The 15382-nt window shown below is 39.1% G+C and overlaps 1 long non-coding RNA gene across 4 annotated transcripts in view; it reads left to right on the top strand.

Moving 5' to 3' along the window:
• The first annotated feature begins 1566 nt into the window (after positions 1-1566).
• The window catches only part of LOC137174638 (uncharacterized), an 85075-nt gene continuing 71259 nt past the window's right edge, over positions 1567-15382 (top strand). For 2 of the 4 annotated variants that reach the window (XR_010925422.1, XR_010925425.1), the window contains exon 1: positions 1567-1892. This is a non-coding gene — a long non-coding RNA (uncharacterized lncRNA). The remainder of the gene's footprint in view (positions 1893-15382) is intronic. The other 2 variants (XR_010925424.1, XR_010925423.1) reach the window with 2 other exon arrangements.

The raw sequence follows: 15382 nt of genomic DNA on the forward strand, positions 1-15382 counted from the left end.
AATACTCTGCGCTGTAACTTTTAAACTTCATCATTTCAAATTATCTATGTTTGCTGGTTTAACATGACATTATGTATGTAGGTAGGCCTTCATTACAGAATTTCGGCGCACAAAAGCAGTGGAAAGTGTGCATTTCATTAAATGTCACACTGATGAAACTCCTGCCTGCAAAAAGATATTTTAGGCATTATTTCACTTTTGTACATTTTCTAACACATTGACCTGAACATGTTTTCATTCTCCAGAGGTATAACCACAGGTATTTCAGGATTTTACTGAGCCTTCAACAATGCTAGAAATATCCAAGATAAGTTCCTAAAATAGACATGAAGGTGTGGAAATGATGAAACAAAACAGACTTTTGCCTGACCAAAATGATAATAACATATCTGGCTGAGAAAAAAAAAATAAATCACTTGTAAACTATTTGTTGTCACTTCTTGTGTAAAGAGAACTCAGAAATATAATTAAGAATTTATTAAATACCAACCTGAGACCAGAATAGAATTCAATCTTCCAATGTTCACTGGAGGAAGAAAATGAAAATTTCATGCCATGCAATGTATTCAGAGAATCCTGACAGTGTCCTGCCAATGCTCCTCATTGCATGTGTGTGTGTGTGTGTGCGTGTGTTGTCCACCATCCGTCAGTGTGGGACTCAGCCTGTCAGTGTGTGTTCCTCCTCTGCAGCTGCCGTACTTCATTAGGGGCCATCCGCTGAGCTCAGTGCTCCACTGTCAGAGTCAGACTTCTGTTTTCTCATTTCTCCTCCCTTTGCACTCTCTCTGTTTCTGTCTCTCTCGCTGGCAAACTGACCCTCAAGCTCACTCACATCCTTCATCCATAAGATTTCTCACTCTGTCAATTTACCTCAGTTTTTCCCCTCTTGCTAAAAAATCTCCTGCCCTTGCTCTTGCACCATCTCTTCTTCCCATGCTGCTTTTTTTCAGCTGACCTCCTTTTTCTTTTCAGGGTTTCTTTAAATCGGCGGTTTAAGAATCAACTTGCACAGTTGATTTTCTGGCTTTTTTTCTGATTAATTTTCTCCCTTCTTTTCATGATGTTCTTTTAAATACATTTAGCAAGATTGTAATAAGGAAACTGTAATACTTCATGCCTTAAAAATAATTTGTGTTTGGCCCTGATGCTGCCTTTAAATGCTGTCAGGAAGCTTCTATATTTTTTGCTATTCTGTGTAAATACTTGACATTAAATGACATTACAACATGTGTGAGCAGGGCAAAAACCTATATGCAACAATATTTGACAAATTAATTATATTTACATTTCGAGTTCCATGGTCATAGCCTACAGCTTATTGAAACTAAAAAGGTTAAGGGTGAGATGAAAAGGTGTAAGAATAATGAAATTCACCTGTAGTCATTAGAATAGGTCGTGTTTTGATATATTAAATACATCTGACATCGACATTATGTTATTCTCCTGAACTGTGACTGAGAAAACAAAACAGCCACAATAAATTATTTTGTGGCAACGTAAAAGAAATGGTGTTAGTAAATTCAATCTGTGAGGGAAGGGGAATTTACGAGGACTTCCTGAACGCAGCATTGCAAACTCACCTGTGAAACACCGCCGCTGCTAATTAGCAACACCTGGTGACAATATGGCTGCGAAGAAAACCAAACAATAACGTTAAATGAAGGAAAAAGTCGTTTGTTCAAGCGACAATTCATTTTATTGTCGAATATGTTGGTGCTCAAGTCCACAAAACTGTGTTTAACCCTCGGACATAGCGTTAACTTTGGACAAGTCATAAATGCACAGAGCCTGAACAGCGTCTTTGCCCTGGATAAGACATTGCAACCCTTGAACAACAAAGAAGTCGAAGACACCGTCCTAAGGATGACTAAAAGCAACATTTTCTTCCACTGGTGAGTCATGGTGTCTCTGAGACCTTTTTTATGTATTTTTTTACGTAAAAATAACAACTAAGCTACCTCTAGCTACTACGAAGCTTAGCTAACTGTTTTATTTGAAATTTTCGGCAGAATGCATCTCGTGTTGCCTTCCCCATAGGTAAGGGGACATATCTAATATCTAGTGAATGAAACATAAGTGAAATATGGTCATTTTACTACTGTACTGCCCCAGAAAACCTTGACCCAAGTTTTCAAGATGCAAACTGTAGGCTAAATACAGACCCCAAAAACTCCAATACAGTGAATCCCTCATGAGTTAATTAATGTACTGAGTCACTTTGTCGGCTAGTGTTAAACTTGTCAAATAATGAGGTAAATGTATCTGCTGTTTCTGCTTGTACTATTCCTCCCTGCATAACTTTACGGCTTAATAAAATTTAAACGGGTGAGTAATAAGTACAGGACCCTGCTGTAAAGTTGGGCAATTTTACATGGTGGTCTATGGGGATTGACTCGCTTTTGGAGCCAGCTTCAAGTGGCCATTCAAAGAACTGCAGTTTTTGGCACTTCCGCATTGGCTTCATTTTACAACCCCAGAGGTTGCCGCTTAGTGCCACCACTCGGCAACTTCCTGAAAGCTGGCCGGTTCAGAATTGAGGGGGCCTTAAAGAGACAGGAGCTAAAACTGTCTGTTGAGAGACAGAGGCTGAACTGAGGGGCTGTATAAAGGGCCAGTATAAGATAAATAGGGAGTTTTTTGAACTGTGAATCATGCAAAGGTACTCTACTTTTCAACTCTCTTCAACTTTTTTTCAATTGACTGTTACAGAATTGTGCTTGGTTGTGTCAAATACGAACATGTGTAGCTTTCCTGGAGGAAGCATCTAGTGGCCATTGGAGGAACTGCACTTCCCATGGCTTTTGGTGATGTTGGTTGCTGTTTGGGTATAACTAGACAAAGCTGTCCAGATCTCCCCTTGTGAGGGAAAGGTAAATTATACTTTCAGTGTGTCCTATTTAAGAAGGGGATTGACAAATCTGTGGTTAGAGTTGTGACTGATACATTTTTATGTCAGCCAGTTATGTTTGTATTACATTTATTAATTTTTGTTATGTTTTTTCAAGTTTATCCTTACTTAGTTTACCCACCTAATTTCTTAGCTTTTTCCAGGTTTTGTTGTCTGGTCTGTATTTCTTCCTGAGCAGACCAGCCTGTGCCCAGTTGTGTGCATGTTGTGCGAGCACAAACACACACACACACACATGCACACACAGCCCACAGGCTTCTGTTCTTGTTGTCATCCTGACAAGCAGTAGGAACAGGATTATGGGTAGAGGCCCTCTTACTTGGGACAGAAGAAAGTGTGAAATCTGATTGCTTCAGAAGATTTAAAAAATAGGAGCCTGTGAGGTCCATGGAATCCTAAATATGAGCAGGCTGAAGAAGTATAACAGTAGGGTGTAGTCTGTTCTGGGGATTTGCCAAATTTTCAGACTTGAGAAGGTGGCTTAAGAGAAGACAGAGAGAGAGGAAGCCGCAGGGTGCCTCGTGGCAATAGCTACTTTTTTTCCAGCATCTTTTTTGCAAGTTTGGTTTTTGATAATGGAATACTGTCAACTTGATAAAGGATGTTTTTGTGATGTCAAGATATTTTTGGTACTAGATACTTTTGAGATAGATATTACACAGTACAGTGTAGTAGATTTTTGAAACAGTTTCACATATCATGTGGTGACAAACATACAAAGTTGTGAGGTTAAATATTTGACATATGGGATGTCTGCTGTGACATTATCATTATTCATCACTAGGGGGCATTGAAGCACTGTTTTTGTTCCACTCCTGCCTGAGGCTGTTTGGCAAAGCCCACTTGCCAGTTTCCACCACTTCCACTTATGTGCCTCTTCCACTTGCCTGCATGAAACAAAATCACTATAATGACTGCATGGTGCAGAGAAACAGTAGCAAAACACTGAAATAGAAGAGCTGTCTTTTGGGAAATAAAAACAGACATAACGACATGTTTCTTTTTTGTTTTTCCCTGGCAATGCTGGAGTGGAGGAGGACACACGTTGAGACTAGTCACATAATGCCAATCTCATGTCATAGAAAGACTCTGGAGAGGCTGAACTGATAAAGATAGTACGGCTTTGATGTTTGGAGGCTTCGGCACCACATGCTTCATCATGCAGCATCATATGGAATTGTTAGCTGTATGCCTCCCCATCTTTATCTTTTTTTTTTTTTTTTTTTTTAATTTACCCATTTCCAGACATTTTCCCCTCCGCATTATGCAAAACTCGACCCAAGATGGTTTCCTATGACGACACGGTTTTGTTTGTTTGTTTTTGTTGCCTACTCATGGTATGTTGTTTGTCTCTCTGCACCGCTGTCGGCTTTCCTCACTTGCAACAAATCAATATTATGCCAGAAGGAAGCTTAGACTCTATTTAAACTCTAAAGGATTAGAGTGATAGAAAAATATATAGAGCAAAAGAGACAACACTGAACTTGAAATGTGTCTTTCATTAATAAGTGCTTGCTGTTAACCCCCCCCCCCCCCAGATGTTTTTTAATTGTAATTTGAAAATTGTAATCCTTTCTTTAGCTGAGAAAACAGTTTTTTTTTCTTTGTGCCGCCCATAATCGTTCTGCTTTTCACAAAGGCCACACTGATTGCATGTTAGTGCTTTGACCCCAGCAGATCGCTTTTTAAAACTCATTTAGAAAACTGTTGACATCTTTTCTTTGCTTTGATCGTTAAGCCCTGTAAGTTAACGTTAAACTGTAAATATTCAGACAAAAATGACATTAACTGCCATGCCTTTTGAAAAGAAATGTTCAGTGTGTGTCTGTGTGTGAATTTTGTGTTGTCGAGGTAGACTGTAAGACTGACCTTAGCTTTGATTAGTTGTTCAGACTACATGTCCTGCATGCTACTCGAAGATTTTGTTGATTTAGTTGGATTGGTTCAGTTTCAGGTTTCTATAAATATGTATCAGTAGCTGAACGTAACAAAGTGAGATGAATCTACCATATAAACACTTGCCTCATCCTGCAGTAACAACTCGTATGATAGTATCAGTCACAGATACAGTAGTTGTTTTTACTTTGTCCTTTTGTTTTTTAGACAGATTATTGCCATATATGTCAGCCTGTATAATATACAGTATGTGAAACATCATTATTATTTTTATTATCATTATTTGACACATTTATTTCTAACAAAATGATTCTATAAATGCCTAAAATATGAAATATAATTTTCACTTTAAGTTCAAATTTGAGGTTACTGGTCGGCCTCACTTACTATTAAAGAACACTGAGCCTGAAAAGAAAACCCACTTTAAATTGATTAATTCTTACTTATAAAAATATAGTTTCCCTCTTTTGCCACTTTAACTAGGCTATACAGTTTAACCTGGTGAAAAGAACATTGAATATTCAAAGAGGCAATATGACTGGATTATAGTACCTAACAAGTTCTCTGAATACAAATGTCTCTTCAGAATATTCAGTATTATATAGGGCCAGGAATTACAGTAGCAGAGAACAAATATACTGTAAATGTATTTTGAAAGAGAACACTAACGACTTAACAGTAATTATCAGCAAGTTTCAAATAATTGCCTAATTGTTCATTAATAATAGTCATATTATGGTGATTCCTCTGTAAAATATTGTACTGAAATATGTAAAAAAACCTCAAATTGGCTATATCTGTTGGAATTACTTACACACACATTAGCAGGTGGCAAAAGCGTCCACAGTTCTTATTGCCCAAGATGATGTGGTAAACATGGGTTCAAGTAGAAGCTCGCTGGATAGAGGCTCGTGCCTGCCAGCAGAAATGGGGCGTAACGCATTGTATCCCTGTACCTCTAGGAGCATTGCTTTTACTGTCTCCCTGGAAACCATTACTGCGCTGCCACTCGCAGGCAGTCTGTCACGGATTCAGGTGGAAACACAAGCATCTTCATGTGCCAGTGAGAAGAGAAGGCGAAGTAGAAATGGGAGGAGCGTTTACAAATGGCTCTGAAGTCTGCAGGCTTAAAGGTGTTGATAACCACGGATTAGCTCTGCCTTCTCCCTCAAGCAGCTTTAGTTGTGTGGTCTCTTTCTCTTGAACCTTTCTACCTGTTTAAACAGCATGCAGAAATGCACATATGTGTACAAAGAACATGCGGGTGATGTGTTTAATTGATGAGGTTTATTCAGTTTTATAATGATTTTGCCATCTTCATGTGTTCTCTGGGTGGCGTATACATACATCATTAACATACTGGGCTCTCCTCTACTTTAGAAATGTTAACATGATATTAATTTGCAAAACTTGAAACAGTACAGCACATGTCCTGTGTACAGTCCAATCTTGACTCTGAGGTCAACAAGGTCATCTAACCTTTAGTCATTTAAAGTATGCTCACTTGTGCTTAGCCTGAAATTGCTTTGAAACTTTGTCATTTGTTTGATGCCAAGGAGGAAAAGCAACGTTATCTTTGCTACTTGTTTAAACAGACCATGGATGCATATAATTTGTAATCTCCATCATCCACTCCTCATGTATTTGTGTGAACAGCTTTGGTTGCAAGGATCAGTTGATTGACATTGTGCAAGCAGACACAATTAATGCTCTCAAAGACTTTTAGTATTCAGAGTAACTGTTTTTTGTTTCTGTTGTTCCTTTGCTCGCTGCAAATGGTCAAGCTTGATGCTCCTGTGTTCTGAGACTGCCAAAGCATCAAAGCATTATTTTAAGGCTGCAACTAATGATTATTTTTATTATTTATTGCCTATAACTTGATAGAATGTTATCTATAAAATGTCAGAAAATATTGAAAAATCTCCATCACATTTTTCCCATGTCTTAGGAAATGACATCAAATGTCTTGTTTTGTCTGGCTAACAATCCAACAGTTTACAATTATACAGCACAAGGAAAACCAGCAAATCCTCACACTGGAGAACCTGGAGCCAGAGCATAACTGCTTAAAACGTTGATGTAATGTAGTATTTCAAATATTTGATTAAAAAAACCAGTTTGAGGTTATAACTTGATTTTGAGCCAGTACATTCAAATACATCATGCAGTACAAATCAGTTATATAGAACTTATGTACACCAATAACAGCACCATGATTGATTATCCCTATACACTTTGCTTGAATGCTTTTTGGGCGTCCACTGTGTGATCAGAGTCGTCCCTCTCCAAATGGCTCAAATCCCATTGCTCATCTCAAGTACCTCCAGTAAAAAGAAGATAGATACCCTGGTAATCATGCACATCATAAACAACTTCATTTTCATTAAGCCACTTTACGCTTTATGGTAAATTTAATTTAGACGATCCTGTGATTAATGTTCTCAGCTGACTATACTTAAGAGGAGCAGTGGGAGAATATGTACAGCTTCCAGCATAGTGAAGAAATGCATACTGTAGGATGGCAGCCGGGTTTGGGCAGTAATGCATAGCATTTGATTTTAGGTTTTTATTTTGATGTGAGAGTAAAATATACTTAAGTAGACAACTAAATGTTCATACTGTAGATTATGGCAGAGGGCGTTTCAGAATTTTAAGTAGATTAAAAAAACTTTAATTTTTATAAGGACACTGAACAGATGGGGTCTGGGATGTAACAGCACAATCAACTGAAGAAGAAAAAAAAAGCACAGCTACAGTTCATGATGCACTTAAAGGTTCAGACCAAAAAAAAAGAAAGAAAAATGGCTAAAAGTCCAGGCGATTACTGGAATCCTATTTCTTCCAGTATATTTTGCCCTTCTTTTGAAGTCGAGGGGTAAAAGTCATGTTTTCAATTGAGCGAACAGAATTGATAATATTGGTAAGAAGGGCAGTGGTGGGAGGGTCACTTTTACTGAGACCTCTGGGAATATTTCTAAGGTACAAAAAAGTGGAAGAGAATTAAGGTTTCAGGTCCAGAATCGCTGAAACTAAACTACCCACTTCTTCCCAAAAAGGCTGAACAGATGAACAAAACCAAAAAATATGCGCTTGGTCCACTGAAACCAATCCACACTCCAGCAGGAGCACTGAGACCCACTTCATTTGGATTTCTGCTTACGAGTAATAAAGAAACAAATCAAGTTCTCTCAGCAGAAATCTCTCCAAAACAAGGAATTAGTGGAAGTAAACTGGATTTCCCAGAGTTGAAGCCACACCTCCTCTGATATTACTATATTAGCTTAGAATTTTATCAGATTCTTATTGTGAATGATAATGTTAAGCAAGTTAGGGCATTTCACAAGTGACATGTACATTGCTAACAGGAGAATGTAGTATGCATTGATTTGGAGCAGTCATAAGGATTATTAGCAGTATTTAAGACGTAAAAGCCCACATTTTTTTATCCATTGAGATTAGGGTGTGATGATATGCCATGTGAGACACCACTACACAAACAGCTGCTCACAGTGCTGTACTCATTGCCCTTCTCTGCTACATCCTACAGTGATAATGCTGTGCTCATGTGCTTATTTCATAGGGAAAAGTACAAGTAAATATTCTTTGACATTTGACAAAACTGCACATAGACAAACACGTGCGTACACAGAGACAGATCACAACCCCCACTGGTGTCATCAAATTAATTCATTTTGGATTTCACAAATATGACCTGTGATTGCTGGTTGTCAGTAGGTGGAGGGAGGGGGGGAGGGGGGGTCAGTCGGCAGCTGATACATGAAATGATTGGGAGAGTGCAGCGTGTTCCCATTATCTTGTCCCTTGCATTGTAATTATCACTCCTGCTCTTTCTGCACCACTGCTCCCATCTCTCCTCGCCATTGTAATCGTGATTGACTGGTGCGGCGGCCAAAACAGCGCAGTCTGAAAAGGCATCAGACACACATCTCATAACCGCCCTGCCATTTGATCTTCTCCTCCTCCTCCTTCACACTGACTGCTCCTCCATCTCTCCATCCCTCTCGTTTTTTTTTTTTTTTTTTCAGGTTGAAGGGAAGTGGCAGCCAGACGATAAAAAAAAACACGCTTGTAGATGAGTGCAGATTCGACAAGCCAAAAGCATGTTATTCAGAGTTTTCTTATTCGATGTGATTGAATATAATTACAGTTTATGTTCGACCCATGCATGAATTGATAGAACACGCATTCAGCGGTGCTTAGGGCTGCTCTAAAGTCTTGGAATTTGACATAATGGATACACATAGCTCTACTTGCAGCCGTTAAAGTTAGCGGTGGGGGAGAAATCATTTGCAAACACATGTGTTGTGGACACATTTGTGTTGTGGACACATTTGTGTTTGTAAATGTGTCACGGACACACATTCAGTAGTGTGCACACCAGGAAAAAAAAAAAAAATTTAGCCTTCAGTTTCCTTGATGCTTTGAAATGCCAGACAGAGTCTTGCTCTGCGACAGGTCTGAATGATACACCTTGTCAGAGAGGGAAGTTCATCAGCAGCCACTGAGAGTGCCATCGATTGAGCTGCCCTGAGCCCCGCCAGGTAATGGATTGGATTTATCCCTCTCTGGATAAGGCTTGTGCTTAAACGTACACACATGCACCCCACACACATACAGACAGAATACAGTAGTGCTCTTTGCACATCTGTGTGCATTTTAACACAATCAAGCATCCACACATCACATCATACACAGCGTACATGTGCAAAACACACACTGACAACCTTACTGAAAACGTGACATTCAGCAGACAGTTTAGACATTTGGGATCAAAGGCAGTGATGTATTGTCAGCAGCTGCATGGATAGGGAAAAAACAAGACAAGGAGATAGTACTTTGATAGATATCAGAACATTTGTCAGGCATCTGTCCGCGCTTATTTTAGGAGTGAGAGATGAGTATCATCAAATCCATATTTTGAGGAGGAAAACGGCTCAAAGTTGATGGAAGACGTCTTTGATGTGGAAGAGTCACAGTAACTCAAATATTTCTTGTGTTTTTCTTGTGTTTTTGCGGCCAAGCTTTCTCAAACTAATATTAAGAAAATAATCATTAATAAATCGTTTGGAGAGCCATTTAAGCATTTCAAGTCTCATTATGATGACATGGGTAAACAGATTGGAAGATGTAAAACACTCTATTAAAGTGGCATTCTACTAACTTCTCTAAATTTTAAAGAGGCAATGCATCATGAATGTGTCCAACCAAAGATGAGCATAGTTGAAGAGAGAACTAATTAGACTCATCTTTTTGCCAGGAGGTTTACCTATAATGCTTATAATCTATGGACTGTAATATGATTCAGAAAACACTTAGTGGCAATCCATCTTCTCCTTTGCCTGAAGGCAGTCTTTTGTGTGTGTGTGTCTGTGTGTATGCATGCTCATGCTCAATTGCAAGTTCTGAATTTTCTCACCCTTTGTAACTACCATTGTTTAAGTGGAAAACTGCAGAATCGTCAGTGAATTGGACCTAAATGGTGCCAGTACTTTAATTCAGCAGTTGAATGACATGAACATTGCATGTATCTTGGATATATTTATATTTATACGCATATCTTGGTAATATATCCCACTTCAAATGTACTTTTGTATGCATTGCATTACATATGACATACATTTCCACAGTTTGTACATACATGTGTATTTGGTTAATAAAAAACTTTTCTATGTAGCTATTGATACAAATCATATTGTACACAAATATCATATTGCATATATGCTACAATAAAACCAAATGAAAACATATCTGTTGGCCAGATTAAATTGGATAATGAGAAGGAATACCAAAGGCAAGTCCGTAATGTATGGGCAAGACTGCATTTATTTAGCTCCAGTGGTGCAGTCCCATCCAATGTCACCTTGAAGTACAGTATGTCAAATCAGGATAATTGAGTATAACTGAAAACTTATTATTTAAATGTCTCTCTTTATCTTATGGTAAATCAACATATAACCTGACAGAACAAAGAGGGAGAAAAGACAAAGTTGTGCTTATTTACATTGTTGTATTGGCTGAGGCCTAAAAATAGGCAGCCCTTCAGCACTTTCTTTGTCATACTTTTTTTGACATTCAAAACTGGATAAAGGCAGATGATTGCCAAATAAGACCTATACTTGAAGGATATGCTCTCAGTAGTAAACACTGTGGTGAACACACAGGTCTGTAAATTGTCTGTGACCAACTTTCCTCACCAAATCAGATCTGGAACTGGAAAGTTGTTTTTGAACTTGCAAATATCAATTTTACATTCCACTGTAAACAAATGTCCATAAATGCCCATCACAGTCCTGAATTGAAATGAAAGTACCTCTGATGCCTCAGTCTCCAGTAATGAAGTTGAAATCAATAGTCATGTCCTCAGGATCTGGATCAGCATACCATATCTGCAAATTAGACAAATACACTCAAATTAATACTATAATGGTCAAGATGGATCAACAAGTAAGTAATTAGGATTCATACTGTGTATGTGAGATAGATAAAGATTTTATCTTTTTAAATTCAACTTATATTGTGAAACAATGCATTAGGTAGTAGAGATGTATTCTTGCCAACATTTTTTCACAATACTGTGTACATTTTAATGTAGCCTAATTTATTTATAGCATTATACTATAACTCTCTTACACTGACACTCTTAAAAAAGGTTCCAGAAGGTCACAAGCTGGACCTCGACAGGCCCTTTTTTCAGCACTTCTCCTCCCCTTGAACAGCCACAACCTCACACATGCATCTGGATTCAACTGTCCCCAGTGGTGATCTGTTGCAGTTATAAAAAAACAAAACAAAAAAACCCCAACAAAAAACAGACTGGATTGTCAGCTCACAGAAAGTGCATTACTTTTTGCAATAAGGATGTCATTCATGGTGCTGAATGCCCTCTCACAATCACTAGTGGAAACAGCAATAGTCCTGACAGCTTTTAGTAGAAGCTCTAACGAGGCAGGCCTGATATCCTTGTATTCATGAAACCCATGAACACACTCTCTTCTCTCCACTTTGAGCACTTGGTACAAGCGTAGCATCTCAGCATCTCCATACTTTATATCTAACTCCTCTTTAGGCCACTACCAAGATCTAGAACTGTCATGTCATGCATTAGCTTTTTGTAATGGTCATGTAATGCATTTTCTCAGATGCTGACATGGGAAGACGTTGTGCAAGTCATCTGGTGTCTAATTCACACACACAGGGTAACACTCATCAAAGTAAATGGTAAATGGACTGCACTTCTGTAGTGCCTCTCTAGTCTTCTGACCACTCAAAGTGCTTTTACACTGTAAGCCACATTCATACACTGATGGCAGGGGCTGCCATGCAAGGTGCCAACCTGCGCATCAGTAGGATCTAATCATTCACACACTGGTGGCACAGCCATCGGGAGCTATTTGAGGTTCAGTATCTTGCCCAAGGACACTTCGACATGTGGACTTGAGGAGCCGGGAATCAAACCACCGATCTTCCGACTAGCGGACAACCCGCTCTACCTCCTGAGCCACAGCTGCCCCAAAAAAGTGTTTTCTTCCACAGCTGCATGAGCTGTAGTCACATGTGGGCCAGGAATGGAAACCATGGACTCAAAAACTGGAGTAACTTGAGTTAGCAGCCAGTCTGCTTCTGGCAGTGTCATCTCTGTTTTTTGGAGTTGCTGAGAGAGGTCACTAAGCTATGTGAGCGCATCATACGTCAGTCCCAGATTGCTGACAAATGCTGCAGATGTGAGCACATCATCAAGCCCTTTATATTTTACCCTGTCGCTGGAATCTCTGCTCATGTCATTTGCAAGTTTTGAAAAGTGATCATGAAGGACTATGTAATTTTGCCAGACAGCTCTGACACTCCCTTGACTTGATGCCACCTATCAGATGGACAAAACACATATTATCATTAGTAGGCGCTGTTCAACTTGTGCACACTGTCGTAACTCCCTCTGATTTTTTTAGGGGAAGCATGGTACAGCGAGTAGAATTTATCAAAAAAGATCTGAAAATGATTAAGGCCAGAAACTTCCTTGATGACATCACTAATTCTAGTTCAAACTGATTGTTTTAAGCAGTGCCACACAAAAATGCCTGGGAATTTACTGCACAGCTGGCTAGCAATGCCTGCTCTCTTCCCTAACATTACTGATGCCCCATCACAAGCAAAAGAAACTAGACACTGATCTAAAAAATCCCCAGTAAAATGTCTTTCAAGGCACTCCATCAAAGCCTTAGTGATGGCATCTGTAGTTGTTCCAACTCCCAAATAAATGTTTCAGGGTTAGCATCCACTAATGCTGAATGTACACATACAACTAGCACAGATTTAGCCACTAATAGTGGTAGATTAATTGATCAAAACACAGTTTTTCTTGTGATTTTCTGTGATGTCTTTTGCCATTTTTTTCCTACATCAAATCTGCAATGTGATCGATTATTACTCCACATGTTTCACTGGAGTGCAAGATCCTGCCCACATTTAGTCCATTCAGCTGTTGCAAATTCAGATCAACCGGCAAGTCCACCAGTGGCCGGCCATGCTTGCCAATTTTATATGCTGTTCAAAAGACTCCAGCCGTGCTCTCGTAATCTGATGTATGCGTAGCCTGTACTTGTTTCTTAATTGCTTTGCGTGAAGCATATTTCAGTATGTCAGCAGCCTTTTCATGAGCAATTGATTCTTTGTGGTGTTTGATCTTTTTTCTGAGGCTTAGTTGTTGTTTGTACTTATCACGGTTGAAGTGGGTCACCGCACACTCACCCCATTCAGGTCGATAGTTTCAGTACTTGTCCGTGATGTACTCCCAACAATTTAACTTCTCTTGTTCAATATTTTTTATTATCAGTAGTATTGCATAGTCAAGTGTACACTTTTGCAAATACAAGAACTAACTCTAAACAAAGAATACATATATGTACACCATTCCTCCTCTAATTCAGTAATAATCATATACTACAGTATCCCACCACCCTACCCCCCGCCCCACCCTGAGAAACAAACACGTACATAATACGAATGACACCTACATACTCACACTCTCACTCAGGAAGCAGCCATAATACGTGTCTTAGTACAAGTAATAGTCACAGATCTATAAGATAAATCTTACATGCATGCATACATACATACGTACGTACATTATAAGTAGTCATGATTCAATGGTGATACATTCATATACTTCTGAAGCCTAATTTGTAGCTCATCTTCTATACTAATTAAGACGGGCTGGCGGCCAGGTATGCAGGAATTGGTCCAATCTGTTTTTAGTCATGTATGATAACCTTTCAAGTGGAATTGAATTCAGGAATTTTTCAAACCAAAGGGAAACATCAGGAGGTTTATCACCAATCTATCTTTGAAGAATACGTAACCTTGCAGCATACCAACAAATTCTCAAAATATATTTATAATTAACGGTATGCTTTGCTGCATCATCTAATCCTAACATACAGATGCCTGGGTTTAATGTTGACTTGCATCTGAACCATCAATTTTTCTTTTTAACGTTATTCCAAAGTTCCACAATATTTTGGCATTCCCAGAAGGCATGAAAGTATGTAGCTTTGCTAATATTACATTTTGGACAAAGTATAGTACAGTCAGGATCATCCAACTTCTCTGCAAATCCAGCATCCAAGCTTCTTATCTTTCACAATGAGCCAATCATTTGCCTTGCAGACATAGTCAACTTGGTCCCTCGTCCAGCAGTCAGGTGCACTGTGCCCATGGTGCAAACTGTCACTACCGCCAAGGTAGTTGGCACCTGACGGGAAAGGCTCGGTGTTGGTTTTGCAGAGTCAGTTGCACTGCAGCTAGCTTCTTACGATGCAGTTGCAGCAGCAGCAGAAAGGAACTCTCGTCAGTTGCTAAAGTTTCTTCCTGATCCTCTGTTTTTGTTTTTTTTTCTTTTGGTGTTGTTTTGTCCATTTTAAAAGGACATTTTCAGAGCTGTTTTCTCGGCGTTAAGCTAGCCATGTGTTTACACAGAGACGCAGTAATGCAGGTGTTTAGGGGTGCGTACCTAGACTCGCCAGGTGGTACGCAAGAAGAAGTAAGGGTACTCATGTGGAAAAAAACAGAAGTATTAGTAATCAGAAGTACTCAGTGCCAGTGAGTACTGGCCCATTTCAGGCACTGAGAACCATTCTTTCAAAACTGCTGTAGATTCTGTTTATTGATGAACATAGCAATGTGTGTAGATGTTCTAAAGTGCAACTTTTGAACAGCGTCTGTGAAAAGTGAATTCATGCAATTGAAAATGACCTTAACCAGTAGAAATACCACCACACTTGTATTTCTTTGTGTAGTGTGTTATGTAGTTTATTTGGAAAACAAAATTTTCAATTAACAGTAATTTTGACTTTATAATGCTCTTTGAACAAATACATGTTTGTGTTTTTAGAATACAGATGGCTATGGTCACAGTTGTAGTTACTGGTTCAGAACCTTGATGGCCCTTGCTAATGAGTCTGTGTGGCTGAAGCATCTGTCTGGATATCTAATGTAGCTCGCCATGTGGAGAATGTCATCCACCGTCTGGCCTCGAGCCACAGTCACGTCTCCACCGGCAGG

The sequence above is a fragment of the Thunnus thynnus genome, chromosome 22, assembly GCF_963924715.1.
Source record: "Thunnus thynnus chromosome 22, fThuThy2.1, whole genome shotgun sequence".
Lineage (NCBI taxonomy): Eukaryota > Metazoa > Chordata > Actinopteri > Scombriformes > Scombridae > Thunnus > Thunnus thynnus.